At 42.1% G+C, this 23047-nt stretch overlaps 2 long non-coding RNA genes across 2 annotated transcripts; both read right to left on the bottom strand.

Annotated features, from left to right (window-relative positions):
* Positions 1–993: 993 nt before the first annotated feature.
* Positions 994–3386, bottom strand: LOC141602480 (uncharacterized). Its single transcript, XR_012524470.1, has 3 exons — positions 3152–3386; positions 2946–3054; positions 994–1186 (listed from the first exon to the last, which is right to left on the bottom strand). It is a non-coding gene; the product is annotated as an uncharacterized LOC141602480 (long non-coding RNA).
* A 3751-nt stretch (positions 3387–7137) lies between these two features.
* LOC141602479 (uncharacterized) lies at positions 7138–9448 on the bottom strand. The gene is made up of 3 exons (XR_012524469.1): positions 9298–9448; positions 9092–9200; positions 7138–7330 (listed from the first exon to the last, which is right to left on the bottom strand). It is a non-coding gene; the product is annotated as an uncharacterized LOC141602479 (long non-coding RNA).
* Between the last annotated feature and the right edge of the window lie 13599 nt (positions 9449–23047).

Here is a 23047-nt window from a genome sequence, read left to right as displayed (position 1 = left end):
GGCCGCAGGGGCACCTTGTCCACATTCCCAAAGCCTTCTGGAAAATGAGCAATGATGCCTCCACTAGTAGAAGCACGGGGGTGGCGGGAGGAGTAGGCGGATGACGAGACAAATGGATCGACCTCCGGGGGCACGCGAGCAAAATGGAACTAGAAACTGCAGGAGGAGTCGAAAAGAGGCAGCAGGAGCACTCCTCTTGGAGGCGAGGCCACGTCGGGGCGGGCAGGGTCTCTTTCTTTTAGCACTTTGGAGGATGAGTTCCAGTGGATCAACTTTTGAACCTGCAAGCATACACAGTCTTAGACGACAGAATGCTTAAAACATCATCAAACAACAGCACGCAAACGAAAGTGGTTACAGAAACCTTACCAGAAGACATACTGTGGGCTGATTGAGGAGGATTGGAGGAGGAAGCAGGCAAAAAACCAGGAAGCAGGTCTGGAAACTTTCTCTCGTTCGTAGATGCGAGAACGACTTGCTGCGCAGGCGGGATCTTGGCACCAATACGGGTAAGGTCACAGGGGCCTGCACGAAGACGATGAAGTAAGCTAGTAAGTAGCGAGATAAAATAATTCAGACGACAGGGAGGCTACTTACTCGAAGTCAGAGCCCACTTCTCGAAAATATAATCAGCAGGAGGCTGGATGGAGTCCTTCCTCACGTAAAAGAAGTCCTCAAACCATTTCTCATCACGGGACTTTGACGCATGTTTGAAGGGAGCCTCTCCATGGAGCCGGAATGAGAACTGACCCTTGCCCAGAGATCTGATGCTATACATATGGGCCAGATCGCCCAGAGTGATAGATTTGCCAGTACTGTGACACCCTTAAATCTAGCCTTAATTATATACGTAAATTCTACAGAAAAACTGGTAGGATATGTTTGTAAATGGTTCAACTAGTCCAAAAACCTGCAATTTCAAAAAAATTTCTAACTAAACCATTCACAACCAATTCCAACTCAAGAAGAGTGTCATAACCCTGCAACAGCTGATAAACTAACTTACATATATAACTAAAGACGCGGAAATATATGGATACAAACCAAAAATAAAAAGGGAGACATATGTCCCTTCAAATTATATACAAACCAAAAGTGTAAAAGGTTGACTAATAAAATAGCCAAAACTAGGTCCAAGGTTCCTTGCTCACTAGCCGTCTGTGACCCCAAACAAAGCATCAACAACCTGTCAATCGCATTTTATACAAACACGAAAGCCACAATTCAGTGGGGAGTAACTTCGAGTCCTCCCAGCCACGAATCGTCAAAATTAATGTAACATGTAATGTAACATGTAAACAATTTGATAAACCATTTACTTATCATGTATGCTAACAAATGACCCCTAAACCGACCAAACTAAACTATCATGTGAATCGATAACAAATAGTAATCCAAACTTTATCAATCAGAACCGGCTTACATCTCACCTATTACGATTCATAAAATCACCATACAAGAAAGGGCAATATATCAAAGACAGGCATAAGTTCTTAGTCCCGTCAATAGTCACTTTGTAACTCAAGTCTATACCACGAGGTAGGGAAGGTAATCGAACCGGTATCTTGGCTCGGCGGTTACTATTAAGAAAACATGGCCAAGAGACAACACAACCCTAGCCTAAAATCACTGCAGACCTAGACATGCGGATACACACCACCGCACCCAAGACTCACAACTTTTTTAAAACAAAGTGAAGTGAGTACCCTAAGGACACCACCGAAGGGTCGGCTAGTACTTAAGTGACCCCATACTATCAAAATTAGTACCGAGGTCATGCCCCAACTTGGATAAACATCCACTAGTGGGAACACAAAGGCTATCAAGCGGTGAACATATACTCGTCAGAGACTATAAAGACCTATCTATGATGAAGGCCGAAATACTCACCTAGGACCTAGTCACAGCTAGTCCCAGCTTGAATATTTTAGCCCACACCACCCAAAACTCACCACATAAGTCAAGTAAGACACCCACTTAACCTTAAGAGGGCAAAAAGTCCTACTTACCAACATAAATTCTAACATTCTATCATGTGAAAGCTATATAAATGTCTATTTACAAGATACAATCCCAATCAGTTCCTCAATAAGAATTCAATACTAATTTCCAATCCTAGCAATTATAACAATATAAAAGGCTTTAGGGAAAACTAGGGCCATTACTACAAAATAAGAAGCTATTTAAATTCAACTAACTAAATAAGAAACTATTTAAATTCAACTAATTACACATGTGAAATAGAGATATAATAAATGGCCTAAAACAAGAAAAAGGCCGATTATCTAATTCATTCAACCGAATTTTTACCCGCAACCCCACCTGCGGCAGTGCGGGTCAAATTGCGGTGACCAATCACTCATTAATCGACATCGCATCGAAAAGGGACTAAGGCTCGGTTTTCGGCACAATCAACAAAACATTTCAATTATAGCTATAAAATTCATTTTGTAAATTATCCTAACATGTGATAATTGTCAATATAACATAATTTTTCTACCATTAGCATAACTTTTAGCTACTTTTATGATTCTCTTAACAAATTTAACCATGTATACTCATTCTAATTATATCCATGATGAACTTAAAATGACGGACAAAGCATGGAAAACCGCGAAACAAGCAACGGACCGACCCGGCCAACCCCAAGACCGGCCGGGGCTGCCGTGGGCTGCCGGCTGCTTTGCTGCGGCCACGCCGCACACATTTCTTCTCTTTTTTTTTTTTTCATTTTTATACATTATAAGACCGTCTGAAAATTAATTAATCGTCCCCAATTCAACTTTGATAATTTAAACTAACAAAAGGCACAATTTAAGCTAACAATTGACATGCATGCAACCCTTCTAAACATGTGAAAACTAATTCTCAAACAAAAATTCACCAAACATACAAAAATCAAAAACATGTGACGATCTTTCGTCGAGTAACTCGAAATATGTTACCTTAAGCTAGAAAAAGAGCAATTAACACCTTGAAAACCCAAACCCTAACGACACTAGCCGCTATCCTCTACAAAATACGAGTCCCCGAACTCGTCTTCCAATCCTTCACCTAAATAAACAATTAAAACACAATAATAAGCATATAAAACCGAATTTCCGAAAATTGGTCTTAAAATAACTTAATGAAAATTGAAATTAGAACATACTAAGTCGTAGATCTCGGCGAGGGGATTCCGGAAAGGTAAATTTCGCGAAAAACGGACAAGAAACGAAGGAGATATGGTGAATTTGAGCTTGATTTTACCAAAAATGGTGTTTTGGTCTTTGTGAGGTTGAAGATGACGGTGGGAAGCAAGGAAAATCAGAAAAAATTAAAGGGGAAGGGGGTTTGATGCGTGAAAGGGAGAAAGGAAAGGAGGGAGTCGGGTTTGAGTCGGGATTTTTCGAGTCGGTTTTGACTCGTTTCAATAATAATTAAATCCGTAAGTCAAATGCAAACTCCGTCAAGACCAAAGTTCTTAAACACAAGATTACAATAAAATTGAGTATTCATACGACCCACTTCCAAATGCGTTTACTCAACGTTCAAACGAATTGTCATTTTCCCCCCCGATACGCCCTTATTTCGAAATAAAAGATTTTACACGGTTTAAACTATTTTTAAACATTTCAAAACTATCAAAATAAATACTTTTCTTCAAAATATAATAAAATTATATTTCTTTGAATTATTTTTACTTTAAATACATTATTGTCAAATTTTACTTGATTAATTAATTATTTTCGAATATATTAACGGTCCAAATTTACGGGCGTTACAATCACCCCTCCTTTCAAAAAGTTTCGCCCTCGAAACTTAGAAGGAGAAATTATAGTTATAAGAAAATATAGGTATCTTTTCAATGAAACGGTGATACTCTTGTTGATCAGACAAGAACATCCATATTCATATCAAGATATAAAAATATTTCTACACCAATAAATGAGAAAATCCATTATTGGGACGTCTCCAACAACGAGATTTAACATTCACTAATGTTAAAACCATTGAAAATCATAAAAGTCTTTTCAACCTTTTAGTTTAAAATTCTATAGTAAGAATACTATCTTTACTAAATATGATTATACAAGGCTTAGAAACTCGGAACAAAAGTAAGAAAAAGGAATACCTTACGGAAATAAATCAAAATTTCATTTTCAAATCCTTAAAAATAGGTTAGGTTTGCAGAAGTGACATAAACTTTCAAGAATGAATCGAAACTGGTAGCTTGAAATATTTAGAAATTCCCCGAAGTGAAAAGTAACCTAGACCTCATAGGAGCAGGTATGCTAAAAGGATTCAAGCTTAACCAATAAAAAAAAAGCTATGATGAATTTTATGGGGTAAGAATTGAAGTCATAATTACAAGGATGTCAAAGATAGAGTTTCATAGGTTACCAACATCAAACTTACGAGAGGAGTATGATGATGTAAGGAAGAGAGATATGAGCGGTAACGCTCATGATCAAGGAAGAAGGGAGATTAGACACCAAGGAAACGTCAGACACTCATATCTCCAATAACAACATCACTCCCAAGAGTCTCCTCAATCGCTTATGTTACTTCTTCCTAACATATTCCCTGGAACAAGATATTTCACTATAAGTGTGATCTCAACGCTCCAAATTCTCAAACATCCCGAAACGACTTTCACAAGCCTAAGGTCAAGACTTCCAACAAAGCTGTATTTGTATCTCACTAGTGTCAACTATGGGTTCCTCAAAAAGTAAACCTTCAATCAAGAGTCCCAATACCATGCTCTAAACTCCAAGAGAAGGTTCCTCAAATATTCCACAAGGTTCTCATTTCAAAACAAGGTAGTAACATACCAACCTCAAATTATGAAAAATCAATAGGATCTCAAGTTTCTCTATCCTTTTACTTATTAAGGATTGCCAAAAGCGGATCTACACTCAGCTACAACATCATCCCATCATCTCAAGTACTCAATGCGACCTCAAGGTCTATAAAACTATAGGATTAGCAAATTCTTCTCAATACTAAGTCTCTCTCAACTCAAGAACTCTCAAGAGCCAACTAATACCACATCACATCACCAATCCATTCTGGTCATCAACATCCCCAAGGTGTATTCTTTCAAATTTGATATCCTAAACTTACTTACCATCAAATTCTCAAGGTACAAGGTCATAATTGTAACAACACTTTATCACCTCAGAGTTTCTAAAACCATAAATTGAAATTAGGTTCCTTAGCCTAACAATTTGTGTCATCCATACCATTACCCTTTCTAGTTACCAAAACAAGTGCTAAAACCTCCCAATAATGTAGCTTACTCTCACTCTCATACCATACCTCAAGTAGTAATCGATATCACTTACTAAAACCAACAAATAATCCCACATTTAACATTTCTCACACGGTAACATATACATTATCAAACCCTCATAGCCCAAGTGATTAGGGAAGCCAAACCCAACTCGGCTACTTAATCAATCCTATATCCTCTAGTCACATCTCACTAACTCTGTAAACATGGTCAACAAGGTACCAACTATACTAAGGAGATAAGGAGTGATAGAGAAACGGTAAAACATTTCCGAAGGGTGCATGAATCTGATAAATTAGGAAACTAAGGAGTCGGTCCGTAAAGATAACGGTTGACATAAATAAGAGGTATTCAAGTTAAGAAGATATCTCGGGCAAGAAGAAGATACGTAAAATTCGGCATAAAAACAAGGTTCAACGAACGTTAGAGAGAAGGAAAGGAGAATAGAAGTGGCACAATGAAAGGGTTACCGCTTACCAAACACTCATCAAAGCTTATGATCGATATGATAAGGTTACATCACTAAGGTGCTCAACCAAGCCCTAAATGTCTACTACATCGTAGGACTAACAAGGATTTCACAATGGTAAGTATTCCTCAACTCAATTGATTCTAAGAGCCAAAATCAATTCACCACACAAATTCATTTGTTACCATCCATGTCCCAAAGTATCTCCTTTACAATTCTCGTCATTGAACTTCACTTACTATGTCATCTCCAAGTACCCTGGCTTGTTTACTCCATCATCTCACCACTTAATACTTCTAGTTTCCGATACCATAAATTGGAATCACATCCTTGAACTCACGAACTATATCGAACAACATTCCACCAAAATTCCCAAATTCAGATATGTTTTATAAGGTCAACAAGGGCTACTCTATACTAGATTTGGTCAACTTAAAAGGTTTAACAAACTAACTAATTCCGAAGTACAATACCAATCCATTAATCAACATCAATGTCCTATTGTATTCCTTTCAAGGCCCACAAGGATTAGGGCTAACTATCATACATTTAATTCTCCACAAGAAATATCGAGACTCTCAAATGGAGTAGCTTAGGTTCATTCCATCCTATGTTCTAAGTTAGTACCCATACTGAATCATCTATAACAAACAAGCTCTCTATAGACATAAATCCCAAGGTATTTTCTCAACTCACTAAACTCTCACATTAAGCACAACTAACAAGATTAACCAAAGGATCCCAAGTTATATTCTCCTATACCACTCAAACCTTAACCAATCAATGTCTCAACTCGTTCACGCCCTCCAATGATACATTCTCTCAAAACTGGGTTCTCTTGAACAAGGGAACTATCCTGCGGAATAAAAGGAAGGTGTCCACATGGACTTTATTATAAGAAGAAAACGAACCTAAGATGAATCGGGAGAAAGAATTGAAAGGTAGTTACCAAGGCGAGAGAAGAGGAATTTGAAAGACGAATAAACAACGAGATTGGAAAATTAAGGTAAGATTGCATTATCTACATCTATTGGAGAGCCATCTTACCAAAGAGAAAATCAATTAGTACCTAACAATTAGCAATCACAAACAGACTACCACATAAAATCCTAAATCTACTCATCCTACCCATCTCTCAAGTTTATTATTTAAAGGTCAAGTGATTTTAAGTGGGGTGCACAAACGTGCGTCGGGAGCAGTAGGCTCTGATACCAACTGTGACACCCTTAAATCTAGCCTTAATTATATACGTAAATTCTACAGAAAAACTGGTAGGATATGTTTGTAAATGGTTCAACTAGTCCAAAAACCTGCAATTTCAAAAAAATTTCTAACTAAACCATTCACAACCAATTCCAACTCAAGAAGAGTGTCATAACCCTGCAACAGCTGATAAACTAACTTACATATATAACTAAAGACGCGGAAATATATGGATACAAACCAAAAATAAAAAGGGAGACATATGTCCCTTCAAATTATATACAAACCAAAAGTGTAAAAGGTTGACTAATAAAATAGCCAAAACTAGGTCCAAGGTTCCTTGCTCACTAGCCGTCTGTGACCCCAAACAAAGCATCAACAACCTGTCAATCGCATTTTATACAAACACGAAAGCCACAATTCAGTGGGGAGTAACTTCGAGTCCTCCCAGCCACGAATCGTCAAAATTAATGTAACATGTAATGTAACATGTAAACAATTTGATAAACCATTTACTTATCATGTATGCTAACAAATGACCCCTAAACTGACCAAACTAAACTATCATGTGAATCGGATAACAAATAGTAATCCAAACTTTATCAATCAGAATCGCTTACATCTCACCTATTACAGTTCATAAAATCACCATACAAGAAAGGGCAATATATCAAAGACAGGCATAAGTTCTTAGTCCCGTCAATAGTCACTTTGTAACTCAAGTCTATACCACGAGGTAGGGAAGGTAATCGAACCGGTATCTTGGCTCGGCGGTTACTATTAAGAAAACATGGCCAAGAGACAACACAACCCTAGCCTAAAATCTGCACAGACCTAGACATGCGGATACACACCACCGCACCCAAGACTCACAACTTTTTTAAAACAAAGTGAAGTGAGTACCCTAAGGACACCACCGAAGGGTCGGCTAGTACTTAAGCTGACCCCATACTATCAAAATTAGTACCCGAGGTCATGCCCCAACTTGGATAAACATCCACTAGTCAGGAACACAAAGGCTATCAAGCGGTGAACATATACTCGTCAGAGACTATAAAGACCTATCTATGATGAAGGCCGAAATACTCACCTAGGACCTAGTCACGCTAGTCCCGACTTGAATATTTTAGCCCACACCACCCAAAACTCACCACATAAGTCAAGTAAGACACCCACTTAACCTTAAGAGGGCAAAAAGTCCTACTTACCAACATAAATTCTAACATTCTATCATGTGAAAGCTATATAAATGTCTATTTACAAATGACAATCCCAACAGTTCCTCAATAAGAATTCAATACTAATTTCCAATCCTAGCAATTATAACAATATAAAAGGCTTTAGGGAAAACTAGGGCCATTACTACAAAATAAGAAGCTATTTAAATTCAACTAACTAAATAAGAAACTATTTAAATTCAACTAATTACACATGTGAAATAGAGATATAATAAATGGCCTAAAACAAGAAAAAGGCCGATTATCTAATTCATTCAACCGAATTTTTACCCGCAACCCCAGACCCTGCGGCAGTGCACGGGTCAAATTGCGGTGACCAATCACTCAATTAATCGACATCGCATCGAAAAGGGACTAAGGCTCGATTTTGGCACAATCAACAAAACATTTCAATTATAGCTATAAAATTCATTTTGTAAATTATCCTAACATGTGATAATTGTCAATATAACATAATTTTTCTACCATTAGCATAACTTTTAGCTACTTTTATGATTCTCTTAACAAATTTAACCATGTATACTCATTCTAATTATATCCATGATGAACTTAAAATGACGGACAAAGCATGGAAAACCGCGAAACAAGCAACGGACCGACCCGGGCCAACCCCAAGACCGGCCGGGGCTGCCGTGGGCCTGCCGGCTGCTGCCGGGCCCGCTGCCGCACCATTTCTTCTCTTTTTTTTTCATTTTTATACATTATAAGACCGTCTGAAAATTAATTAATCGTCCCCAATTCAACTTTGATAATTTAAACTAACAAAAGGCACAATTTAAGCTAACAATTGACATGCATGCAACCCTTCTAAACATGTGAAAACTAATTCTCAAACAAAAATTCACCAAACATACAAAAATCAAAAACATGTGACGATCTTTCGTCGAGTAACTCGAAATATGTTACCTTAAGCTAGAAAAAGAGCAATTAACACCTTGAAAACCCAAACCCTAACGACACTAGCCGCTATCCTCTACAAAATACGAGTCCCCGAACTCGTCTTCCAATCCTTCACCTAAATAAACAATTAAAACACAATAATAAGCATATAAAACCGAATTTCCGAAAATTGGTCTTAAAATAACTTAATGAAAATTGAAATTAGAACATACTAAGTCGTAGATCTCGGCGAGGGGATTCCGGAAAGGTAAATTTCGCGAAAAACGGACAAGAAACGAAGGAGATATGGTGAATTTGAGCTTGATTTTACCAAAAATGGTGTTTTGGTCTTTGTGAGGTTGAAGATGACGGTGGGAAGCAAGGAAAATCAGAAAAAAAAACTAAAGGGGAAGGGGTTTGATGCGTGAAAGGGAGAAAGGAAAGGAGGGAGTCGGGTTTGAGTCGGGATTTTTCGAGTCGGTTTTTGACTCGTTTCAATAATAATTAAATCAAGTAAGTCAAATGCAAACTCCGTCAAGACCAAAGTTCTTAAACACAAGATTACAATAAAATTGAGTATTCATACGACCCACTTCCAAATGCGTTTACTCAACGTTCAAACGAATTGTCATTTCCCCCCCCGATACGCCCTTATTTCGAAATAAAAGATTTTACACGGTTTAAACTATTTTTAAACATTTCAAAACTATCAAAATAAATACTTTTCTTCAAAATATAATAAAATTATATTTCTTTGAATTATTTTTACTTTAAATACATTATTGTCAAATTTTACTTGATTAATTAATTATTTTCGAAATATATTAACGGTCCGAAATTTACGGGGCGTTACAAGTACTCTGACCAGCGGCCAGAGAATAGAGAAGAACTCTCCATATGGCAGCAAAAATTTGTGCCATGGCGAAATTATTGGTGAAGATAAAATCTTGGACGAGTTTAGGGAAAGGGAAACGGAGGCCATATTTAAATGGGTACAGATAGAAACAAACCCACCCCGGACGGAGGGCGTCAGCTTTCTGTCCCGGTTCAGGGATGGCGATATCCACCCCGTCACCAAGACCAAGCAGACTCTTGATCCTAGGAATGTCGGCCGGAGTTAGGGCGGAATCACAATCATGTGGATGTCTAAAAAGTCCCCGAGAAGGGAAAATGGGATCAAGACAACGGTCAGAGGATGTTGGGGTTGACGAAGATTGTCGGGTTTTGCCCATGGTGGAAAGAGAAAATGAAGATTAAAAGAAAGAAATAAAGAAAGAAGATGGATTACCTGATGATGAAGACGGGAGATGGAACAGTGAAGCTGATGAAGATTAAAGGGAAGAAGATTGAGGGTTTAAGAGAAGAGAGTTTTTTGAAATGATTTGGAGTGATTAATGAGAGTGGAAGAGAGACGTTGGGGTTATAAAGAGGAGAGAGGGAGTTGGGTGCGGAGAAAGAGGAGAAAGGCGGCTTGCATGGGAAGGAGTAAAAGGGCGGCGTAGGGTTTTAAATATTTGGTTACGTAAATTCCTTGCTCGATACTTGAAAGCGTACTTCGCAAGAAATTTGGGGCAAACTGTTTGGGCTAAAAATAGCGTAATAAAGAAAGCCCACTTGGTGAAATAAAGATTATAGAGAAGAGGTGAGGAGGATGGGAGCCCGCAGTCAGGAGAAGAAAGAACGGGCTTAAGAAGGATCAAGAGCCCATCACAGTAGGCGCCCGTGTTAAGGAAAGGAGTGTCAGGGAGAAGTTAGGGAGAAGTTAGGGAGATCGGGGAGAATTGGCAAGGGAATCCGGATTAGGAAAGAAGTCTTTATGGAAATAATATTCTCTTTCCATATTCGAGATAGAGTATATCTAGGGTTCTTACCCTATAAATAGCAAAGGGGCACGACACAGAAAAATGCTACAAGTTGAAAAATGTGCTTCAAGACATGATTGAAGATGGTCGATTGCCAATACCGCCGGGAGGAAAACCCAACAACACTCAGAATCCTCTTGGAGTTCTAGTGATTACAAGTAACGAATCTACCTTAGATTGCTCACACCTCATTTCTCCAATCGAAAAATGATATCCATGCCATCGAGAGTGAAGGCTTCTACTCTACTATTTCCCCTACCATTTCCGACTTCATCACGTGGGCAAGGAGTATAGATAGGCAAGTGCAGGAATTAGAAAATGTGGTGATAACTCTACGCGATCCCAACGCAACACCCAAAGAACATGTGCCGCTAATCTTCTCTCAAAATGCTACTATGCAAGAGGTAGTCACCGTGGTTGATAAACTAGTCGACCAAATCATACGACTAGAGGATGAAATCATGAGAATGAGGAAACTAGCTACAATCAATGGAGTTTGGGCCGACGATGATGAGGACGAGTACCTCATTGAGAACTCCCTAGTCAAAGAAATAGTCCAAAATGGCGAAGACCAAGATGTGGACCACCTAACTCGTTCAGGTCGCCCATATCAAAGCACTACTCAAAATGGTCCAACCAACATTGTCATACCAAATGATAACGAAGATGACTCCACTGATCATTTGCTCAAGCAATTACAGAAGACGAAGGCTGATCATTCAGTCTGGCAATTAGTAGCAAGCTCATTCCCACATCGCCAAGCTTTACTGCAAGCTTTGGCCAAACTAAATGTTGCACATAACTCGACACCCGAAGATGTAGTCAACTTGGTCTTCCAAGAACCACCAAAGCTAAGTAATCCTATTACTTTCTCAGACAAAGATTTACCACCTTTTGGCGCTAGTCACAATTTAGCTCTTTACATCACTGTAATTTGTCTAAAGAAGAACGTGCCAATGACCTTGGTAGATGATGGCTCCGCGGTCAACGTCATACCCCTCAAAACGGCATACAAGCTAGGCATGAAAGAATCGGATTGGACCCCTACCAGTCAAGGTGTGCGTGCATATGATGGTACACGACGAAAGGTGGTAGGACTTGTTAACCTAACCATAGCCACAGGGCCAATTGAGCGAAAGGTTAACTTCCAAATAGTGGACATCGAAGCTTCCTTCAACATACTTCTAGGAAGGCCTTGGATTCACGCTTCCAAAGCAGTAACATCCACTGTTCATCAAAAGATCAAGATCCCACTAAATGGCAAAGTAGTGACGATCACTTCGTCCCCCATCAAGGCAATAATCGAAAAACAGTCGAATAATCAAGTTCTTACAGATCCCGTATACGAACTTGGGGTCTTCCAAAGCATAAGTGTCATAGAAAGCGAATTGGCACCTTTATACTATGATCCCTACTCCAACTTGGTGGTCAACCACATGCTCAAAACCCATGGATACTTCCCTGGAATGCCTTTAAACCCTACCCGAAGAAATACCTTCGCACCATATAAGAAAGGCAACTCAAAGAGAATACCACTTGGACTAGGGTACAAACCCACTAAAAAAGAGGTTCTCGAAATGCTTGCTCAAGTCCAAAACCTCAAGCACACAGGAGTCCAAATGCGACCCTATCTCCCTACTTTAAATGGGTACTTTGTTCAAGAAGGAAGCCTAGAACTCTTTCACGGATTTCCCGAGCCTTGGCATTATCTCGAAAGGAAGCTAGCCGGAATCGAGATCTTTCACGATTGCTACTTCATCCCTCCAGAGACGGTTCCTACCGTCAAAACCCGTCAAGCACCTTGCTTAGACGAACAAGCTGTTAGCCTATTGTTCGGAGAAGATCGATTTGTTAGGGCCGCGCAGGATGAGATCATTACCATGATACTTCAAGACGATCGCTTCAACCCCACCACGTTAATCACAGAAACCAACGCAAGTCAACAGAAAGGATGGAGAAAATCGATCAAGTGGACAAACAATCAAGGAAGACTCTTCAAGCTCACCACTGGAGAAGGAGAGATGTTCAAAGGAGAACCAGAAGACGATGAGTTCGAGTCGGAGTCGGAGTCAGAGTCGGAGTCTAGAGAAGTCATTAGAGAGTCTCCTCCTGTCGTCATCCCCACTCCCTTTGTTTCTCCTAGCTTACCCTCGAGTAGTCACAGTAGTTCGGGAAATGTCCCAACCACTGTCCCTTTGCCGCCACTGACCATGGATCAGTTGGCTTCTTTGTTTCAACTCTACTCAAATTTTAATATGAATAAATCAGGTTCTGCTTAATCTTTGTGTTATCTTGAGTGCAATTCTGTTTACGATGATACTGAGGATGACCAAGACCCAGACTCGATCGAAATACCTCCCTACGTAGCCAAAGAAATACTACAGGAAGGGGAAGGGGGACCAATAATAGAGGACACCGAACCCATCAATGTAGGAACCGAACTAGAACCCCAAGAACTTAGGATAGGGACTACCTTGAGCTCTACCGAAAGGGCCGATTTCATAGACCTCCTAAATGAATTCAAAGACGTTTTCGCTTGGTCCTACAAAGACATGCCAGGGATCGACAGGGATATCGCTGAACATAGGATTCCGATTAAGCCAGGTTTCAAACCCAGAAAACGAAGCTTCGACGAATGAGGACAGAATGGGCTCTAAAGATTAAGGAAGAAGTTGACAAGCAATTCAAAGCCGGGTTCATCAAAGTTTCCGAGTATTCTAATTGGGTAGCCAACATAGTACCCGTACCCAAAAAGGATGGGAGAATCCGTGTTTGTGTTGATTTTAGGGACTTAAACAAAGCATGCCCTAAGGATGACTTCCCTCTACCTCACATCGACATATTGGTGGATAATACTGCAGACCACGCGTTACTATCCTTCATGGATGGATATGCGGGTTATAACCAAATTAAGATGGCCATAGAAGACATGCATAAGACCGCCTTCGTCACTCAATGGGGAACCTATTGCTATACGGTCATGCCATTTGGATTGATCAACGCCGGAGCTACGTATCAACGCACCGCAACTACACTCTTACATGACATGATGCACAAAGAAGTTGAGGTATACGTAGATGACATGATTGTCAAATCCAAGGAAAGAGAAGGGCATATTGCGAACCTTCGCAAATTTTTCACAAGGCTACGAAAGTACAACATGAGGCTCAATCCTCAGAAATGCACATTCGGAGTAACATCTGGCAAACTCCTAGGATACGTCGTTAGCCAACGAGGTATAGAAATAGACCCTTCAAAGATCAAAGCTCTGATCGAAATGCCGCAACCTCAAACAGAAAAAGAAGTCAGAGGATTCCTGGGAAAAGTGCAGTATATAAGTCGATTCATATCGAAACTTACAATGATTTGTGAGCCTATCTTCAAGAAGCTCAAGAAAACGGACCACACCGTGTGGGACGACGATTGTCAGAAGGCATTTGACCGAATCAAAGAGATATTGGCTAAACCACCAGTGCTCATGCCGCCACAACGAGATCAACCTCTTGGTTTATATCTCACAGTAACCTACACAGCCATGGGTGCCATGCTGGCTCAAACTGTAGGAAGTGAAGAAAGGGCTATCTACTACCTTAGTAAGAAGTTCCTGGATTACGAGTGCAAATATTCATAACTCGAAAAGATATGCCTCGCTCTTGTGTGGGCAACGAAGAAGCTACGTCATTACATGCTTAGCTACTCCGTCAAAATATACTCCAAAATGGATCCAGTCAAATACCTCTTCGAGAAACCCGTCCTCAACGGACGCCTAGCAAGATGGACCCTGATGCTCTCAGAATTCGACCTCAAATACGTGCCGCTAAAAGTTATAAAAGGTCGCGCCGTCGCCGAATTCTTCGCAGAAAATCCCATCAATGACGCACAAACGATAGACACTTGGTCATTTCCAGACGAGGATATACTCCAAACTGATGTAGATTCCTGGGACCTTTATTTTGATTGAGCATCAAACTTAAGAGGATTTGGAATAGGGGTGTTGCTCATTTCTCCTGAAGGTGAGCATACACCAAATGCTGTCAAACTCGACTTCGAGGTGACAAACAATGCTGCAGAATACGAAGCTTGTCTCATCGGATTACAAGCGGCAGTAAGCTTAGGCATTAAAAACCTCCGAGTACATAGAGATTCATCCTTGATCATCAACCAAGTTATAGGATCTTGGAAAATTCGAAGCGAAAGCCTCGCACCTTATCAAGCCAGAATAGACCAAGTTGCCCAATTCTTTGATCACGTGACATACCTACACCTACCTCGGGAGGAAAATCAATTTGCAGACGCTCTTGCGAAACTTGCATCTTTGATTAATATGCCAGATCACATGGTGGAATTGCCTTTATGCATCGAACGACGATCAGAGCCGGCTTATGTCCACCAAATCACCGATGAAGAGGAGATCGCGCAGGAACCCTGGTTCCAAGCAATCCTAAATTTTAAGCTCAATGGTACCTATCCACCCGATATGGACAAGAGGGGACAACGTGCTATACGCCTACTCGCTTCCCAATACGTTCTCATGCAAGGAGAGTTATACAAAAGAACACCTCTTGGTGTAATCTTACGTTGCCTTGATCATTCACAGGCGCGAAAAGTGATGGAAGAAGTCCACGACGGAGAATGCGGTCCTCACATGAGTGGGCCCATGATGGCAAAGAAAATCACACGTTTGGGGTATTATTGGACCACAATGGAATCCGATTGCATCAAATACGTAAGACATTGTCACAATTGCCAAATCTTCGGGAATGTACAACATGTCCCTCCTTCATTGCTCTATACAATGACGTCTCCCCGCCATTTTCTCGTGGGGAATCGACATAATCGGAAGATAACCCCAGGAACAGAGGCCACTATTTCATCCTAGTGGCAATCGACTATTTCACCAAATGGGTAGAAGCGGCTTCCTACACCAGTCTCACGGCTAAAAATGTGGCAAAGTTCATACAAAACAACATCATCTGTCGATACGGTTGCCCACATGAGATCATTAGTGATAATGGATCACATTTCCAAGCAGAGACCGAGCAATTGCTAGCCAAATACAAGATTAGGCATCACCACTCTTCGCCCTATAGACCACAGACTAACGGCGCGGTAGAGGCGGCAAACAAGAATGTTGTCACGATTCTCAAGAAAATGATTGACAACTATAGAGATTGGCCAAGCAAGATACCCTTTGCTTTGTGGGGGTATCGTACATCTCATAGGGACGCCCACCGGGGCTACTCCTTTCTATTTGACCTACGGCATGGAAGCTGTACAACCAGTCGAGCTAGAGATACCATCCTTGCGTATTTTACTCGAAAGTCAAATCCCGGAAGCCGATTGGAAGAGGGATAGATATGAAGAACTCATCCTCCTGGCCTGGATGAACGTAGACTACGCGCCTTACATAATGTCCAAACATATCAAGCACGTATCAAACGAGCTTTCAACAAAAGGGTTAGGCCAAGGAACATCAAGGAAGGAGACTTAGTACTCAAATCGGTTAGAGCTATTTTACCTGTTGACCCACGAGGAAAATTCAAACCTAATTGAGCCGGACCATTTCTAGTCAAATCCATACTCCCAGGGGGTGCGGTTAGAATCACTGACCTAGATGGGAACGAGTTTTCAAACCCAACAAACCTTGACCAACTGAAACGGTACTATGCCTAGGATAGGAACAAAAACGCGCCTCGCGTAACCCCACGTGTCGCTCTTGTGGCACTAAGTAAACCGGCCCCTGGCCAAGCTGAAATAAGCTAATGTCACTGTGCTCTTGCATTTTGACAAATTTATCATCCTCGTATCATCGAATAAACTAATCTGCACCTTCAGAGTAAGCAAAAAGCTCATGCTTATTTTCTAAGTTCATTACAAGCTCTTGCTTAGAACAATTATTCTTTTACATTTACTCGAACTACGCGCAAGGGTTTGATTTCATTTTTTTAATGAATACGTAGGCAATCCTTCACGGGATACAACCCATTTATTTTAAAATGTAAATAGAAGGACATTTGCATTGCATTTGGAATTCGACAAGAATAATAAATAGAAAATCACAACGGTTTCATAACCATTTAACCTTATTCCATTCATTTAATAATAATAATAGTACGCTACATAATAAAAATAGAAGAGGCTAGGATTCTAAAAACCCCACCTTTTTATTACGACAATAAATAATAATAATAATCAAATAATAAATAAAGACTCGGGCTATTCCTCCATCTTCCCCTTGCCCTTGCCATTCTTGTCATACTTCTTGTCACGACCTCGAGCCGGACGCTCTTGCGCCACCTCAGACCTAATCACCAAAGGTCTTTCTCGAGGCCTGGACTTTCCATTCTTGCCAATCACCATTTCCACGACAGGAGAGATCTTCGGTTTCTTCGAAGGATGAATAACTCGAAGCCCGGCTTCTTCTTCTCCTTCTGTCAGATGCTTCTCCTTTTCTTTCTCTACCTCGCGCACCTTGTAGTCAACGGGCTCGCGCTTCCTCAATCTCTCGCGCTCTTCCGGAGTAGTAGCCTTTCTCCATCGCAGATAAGAATCCGACACCCACAAGGCATTTGCAGAAGAGTTCAAGAACCATACATTTCTTTGAGCCCATTTAATGGCCCACTCCCTTCGGCTCTCCGTAGTAAGCGCCATAGCAGTCGGCGGGATGGCATCAAGCTTCGGGATCGTCTGTTTCAGCCCAACTTGTCTCATCAGCCTTTCCGGGAAGATGCACATCATAAACTCCATTCCAGGAATGCGCACGGACCGAGTAGGCTCCAAGGAAGACACTCCAGTGACAGATTTGAGGTGCCACCACGGAACAATCCACCTAATCAAGGGACCATCATCGCTCTTCAGAGCCTAGCCCTCATCGCAATTGAACGAGCATGATAGGAAGGAACATGAACTGGGGGCTCGATCAATCGGAGCCGTTCCATAAGCCAAACCTACCAAAAGCGGGTATTAGACATCAAAAAAAAAAAAAAAAAAAAAAAAAGAAAGAAATGTCTTTTACCTGCAGAATGACGGGACTTCCCAAGTATGGTAGGTCACGATTGGCTTTCCTATTATCCAAACCCAAAAGAATCTCTCCTAAGCATAAACAAGCTGGGTTCCTGCGCAGCTCCATTTGCTCAACAAGGCCCAGAAGACGGGGATCACCTCTCAAGTCTTCATCAACATGCCCTTGGAAGACATGCGCATGTAACAAGCAAAAGCCAAATGCCCTCCGCCTAGCAACATGAGAAACGGTGGGGTCGGCCCTGTTAATGAATCGATCTATGAAGTCCAACATTCGCACTCCCTTCGAAGTCACTAGACGGTCCACCTCGAGTCTAGTCAACCCAAGCAAGTCTCTAAATTTGCTCTTATACCCTTGCGAAGTAGAAGGAATGGCAGGCAAGTGTTCGGGATCCCACCCACCAATAGCGGCAATTTCTTCAGGAAATGGGCAAAGATCACCTCCAGGGAACGCAAAAACATGGTAATTCGGGTCCCAATAGTCAAGACAAGCATCCAAGAACGGTTTAACAACCTTGATGAAATTTAAACTCAACAAAGACCCAAAATTCTAAGCACCCATATCATGTTTCTCCACGTTCGAAAATTCGTTGGTCCATTCCTTCAAACGAATCTCCAAAGTATTCATGATGAAAAGATTATTTTAAGAATTTTATGTAATTAGACGAAGCAGAGACGGAAGAATTGTATGAATAAAAGCTCCATCGACGTTTCTATTTATACTAATTTCTGTTTCCAAAAATCTGCCAGAATAGAGCAACCTGGGAACAGGCGCAGCACCTGCTGCGCCTCTTCGAAGGGACGCAGCTCATGCTGCGCCTCTTCCTCAGCTTCACTTCTGTGATTTTCCGCGTTGGATCTTTCCTAATTCCATGACGAATAATTTCCTATTCCTACGGGTTGTTATTTTGGTAAATACGTATAGATTACCATGTTTCAGGTTTCCTAATTCCACGGGCACGCATTTCGAGGCGACATCGACATTTTCGCCGTTTTACCGCACTTGCACATTTTTTCATTTTAGGAAATATTTTTCAATTTTTATTAATTTTAGGAAATAAATCTCATTTCAATTTAATTTCATTTATTTCATCATCTCACCTCTAACTTATAGATTTCTATTATTTTTTCTTTTTTTCTTTTTTAGGGGGTAACCCTCCCTACCGTCCGGTCAACTTTCCGGCAGATTTTTTGCATTTTTTGCATTCTTTTGAGTCACTCGTTTTGCGCTAATTAAGGCCATATGTATATACAAATGTATGTTTTGCGTGATTTTTCTATGTAAATTTCGGCGGCATGACGGCGTAAACGTCATCCACCAAACCTGTTCAAAGCTAACCTGCAGTTACAAGCAACGCAACCCAGCAGCAAAGGCACTCAGGTCATCTTATATATACACAAAAAAGGGTAATGTACAACAAACTGGGGGCTCAAGCCCCAAACAAAGTCCAGAATGTTCCAAATGAAGGTCCAAATGTACAACTGTGCAAAATACAGCCAACAAACAAACCAAAAAAAGCTACACATAACTACTGTTGGTCGCCCTCCAGCTCTGAAACTCTTGCCGCAAGAGCGGCAATCTCGGCGTCCCAAACCTCATGCTCCCTCAACAAGCGAGCTGTCTCCTCCCGAGACTGGGTCAACTCTCGCTCCAGCTCGCGGTCCCCCTGTAAACAACAAAATGGCTCATGTCAATCGTTTCAAGAAAAGTTGGAAAATCAAAATTCAAAAATGAAACAGGCGCAAGGTTCATGCCCGACGGCCTCGACCGCCGACAAGTGCCTCGACGGCAGTAGCTCGCAGCCGGTTGGCCACCCTCCACAACGCCACGAACCGAGACGGCGCAACCTTCATTTTCAAAAAGAAGTTCTCAACAATTGAACAAACTCAATCAAATGTGTTCTTACACAAAAGTTATGAAAAGTTAGAGGATTTACCCTCCGAATCAGATGCTGCCAATCGTCTAGGCCAGCATCCGTCACAGCTACGTCAAAGTCACGCAGCTCGGAGATCGTCGTCCTCCCGGTCGCGTCAGTGTACTCAAGGGTCTCAGGGTACTCTGGGGGCTCGATGCCCGCCGCCTCAACCTCCTGCAAAACCAAATATTTCTCGTTAATTGGTGATCTTTCATCATAGTTCTCAAAAGGAAATCAAATCAAGAGGAAGAGTAAAAGATGCTCACCACTACCGGCCAGTACGCCAACCTCCCGTAGAGGAACGCCGAGTAGTCCTCGCCAGGAAGAAGGAGGGCGTCACCACTAGCGCCAGCCAAGTCCGCCTCCCTCTCTGCCTCAGAAGGCTCCCTGAACATCGTCCTAGGAGGATCGATGGGAACCATCAACACGTCCCGAGAGCACTGACGATCCAAGCGCTCGCCCAAGTACCACACCGGACCCATCGATGTCCTCAACAGCAGCCGGCTCGAGCTCCTAGGTCGAAGGACCTCGGCCACAAAAGGAGGCGTGTCAGCGTACTCCGCCCAAGGCCTGGGCACCCACTGGGACAGGATAAACAAGGAATTATTCTTATGATCAATTTAAAAGCAATATAGAAGCAAATGAATATGAGCAAGATACTTACGCTGTTTCTAGGCGAACAAATACACATCCCGCCGCCAGACACCGTGAGAAGAACGCTTGCTCTTCGTCCTGCACATCACCCAATCCCTCACCACGGGATAGGCCTTCTCCAGCGGCTCCGTCCTCTTGGGTGCGAGGCTCGGGAAGTAGGAGTACACTCACGCCTATAAAGCAAGATAATCAATACTGATCTTTCAGGATTTGATAAAGAAAGGAATTAACTTTGGTCTAAAGGAAGGTTCATACCTCCGGAAGAAATCCGGTCCGACAGCGCGCGGAGAAGTTCCCTTCTCCATCAACTCCTGACGAACCATGGCCCTCATGAAGCGGATGAGGACCGCAAAGCCAGCAGTGACCCGGTCCCAACGCCCTAGGGAACTCGGGTCGAAAGGAAGGGAAGAAGCTTTGTCGACCTCTCGCCCTTGTCTCCGAGGTAAATCGAAGACAAAACCACCGAGCCACAAACGAGCCCTCCTCGCTTCACCAGACAGAGAGGAGGAGCCGTCTCCCTCCCGTCAATCGTCACCAGCGCCGGATCTTTCCCGCAAAGTAGTCTCGAACGTAGGAGCCGGGCACCAAGCCCTAAGATCGTGACAGCCTTCGGCGACGTGTTCCAGGCCGATCAATCTCCTCGCCTCGGCCGAGTCCACACTCATGGCGCTCTCCGCCACTCCACCTCCTCGGTCCCACACGGACCGTAAATCATGCCGTAATCCTCCAGAGTGACTCCCACCTCACCAAAAGGCATGTGAAACGTGGAAGTCGTGTCCCAGAATCGGTCCAAGAAAGCACGGACCAGGCTAAGGTTAGCCCGCAGCTTCCTCTTCGCAATATCCCTCCAGGCCTGCACCAAAGGACCAAACGCCCTACGCTCAATCATGGCCCGCTCCTCTGCTGACAGCCGCTCGTAGTGCTCCATCGCTGTCGTGTAGCCCGAGAACGACCTGATGTTCCTGACCTCCTATTATGATTTGAAACAAAAGCTATCTTTAGTTTTGAATGAAAATCGAAAGAGATATAAATGAATGAAAGAGGATGAGTAATAAGTAGTGAATTCCTATTTACCAAGCTCTTCACCGTCCTGTAGGACAGGTGACCCTCTGCAGCCCACAGCAGGTGCCTACTCTTCCAAGTCTCAGCCCACGCAGGGGTTCCTCTCAGCTGACGACCTCCTCGTCCAACGTTGGCCCGTCTCGGGGCCTCCTCCTCCTCAACAGCCTCCTCCTCACGGACCTCGTCCCCAGCAGCCATCACCGCGGCGGTGAAGGCCTGCTCTAAAGCCTCCTCGACAGAAGCAACGTCTATCTCGATGGGAGTCCTCCCAGAAGTAGAAGCCACATCACCTGCAACGTTAAAGCAAATTTAGGCCGCGTCACGTGACGACAAGCCTTGGTTAAGGGATTTTCGAGCCTTCGGAAGCCCTGAAATCGCTCTTTTCTCGCCATCTTTGGCCACATTCTCACCAACCCGATCACTCATGTGGTAACTTGGGTCAAGTCAAGCCTAATTTGAAGCCTAGTTCCGGGTTCGAGTCGAAATTTCGGCAGCATTTCGTTATAACAACGATTATGCCCTAGAAAAGTGTCCTGAAAAAGCTGTCACAAACCAAAATTCCGAGATGATAAAAAGTTTACCCATCATTCAAGGATCCCAAATATCAAGTTTCATCACAAATGGGCGATCCTAAGGCTATTTTCGAAGCGGTTTAAGGTTCAGCTGTGAAACCGTCTCAAATTTCATTCAAAGGCTCAAAACTCGACGAAAATCCAAGACAAATACATGGTTATGTTCCTAATATTACCAATTATCCATTTCCAATGTCAATTTCACAAGGCAAATGCATTTGGGGGAAAAGCCCCAAATTTTCGATTAAATGGGTCATAAACCCTAACTTTTTCGACTCAAAATTGAGCAAATACGGAAGATTAATGCAAGAATGAGACACATACCTCGATTAGTCATGATTAATGCAAGCTTTTGAATCAAACCTTTGCGGAAATGCTGAAGATTTGAGAGAGAAATGTGTAAATAATGTTTCGAACAAATGAACATAAGCCTCCTGTTTATCGCGTTTTTACGCAGAAAAAACACTTTGGGGAATAGACGCAGCAGGCGCTGCGCCTCTTCCAAGAGACGCAGCTCTTGCTGCGCCTCTTCCTTGTGTTCCCTCCATACGGATTTTCAAAAATTCGTTATGAGTTCGTTATTTGTGGGCCCATGTTTGGTGCGCCTCTTCCCCGATGCTATTTTATCTTTTTGGTCCGTTCGACGATTTTCTTTCGTTCCGACCCGCATTTTCTCAAGCCCGCAGCAGACTGTTGCATATTACTTATTCCTTTCAAGACCTTTGCTTGTCGCAACGAGCATTTATTCCTTCACAGAATTCGACACGCCTTCATTATAACGATAGTAAGCGGATACACTTTCCCTCTCACGACATGTAGATTAATTCCCAATCATGTCCCCAGCGAGAGTAAGTGGACGTACTATCCCTCTCCAGACATGAATATTAATATCTACCT

The sequence above is a fragment of the Silene latifolia genome, chromosome 9 (genome assembly GCF_048544455.1).
Source record: "Silene latifolia isolate original U9 population chromosome 9, ASM4854445v1, whole genome shotgun sequence".
Taxonomy (NCBI): domain Eukaryota; kingdom Viridiplantae; phylum Streptophyta; class Magnoliopsida; order Caryophyllales; family Caryophyllaceae; genus Silene; species Silene latifolia.
Note: the sequence above shows the minus strand (reverse complement) of the source record. Positions and strands in the feature narration are given on the sequence as shown.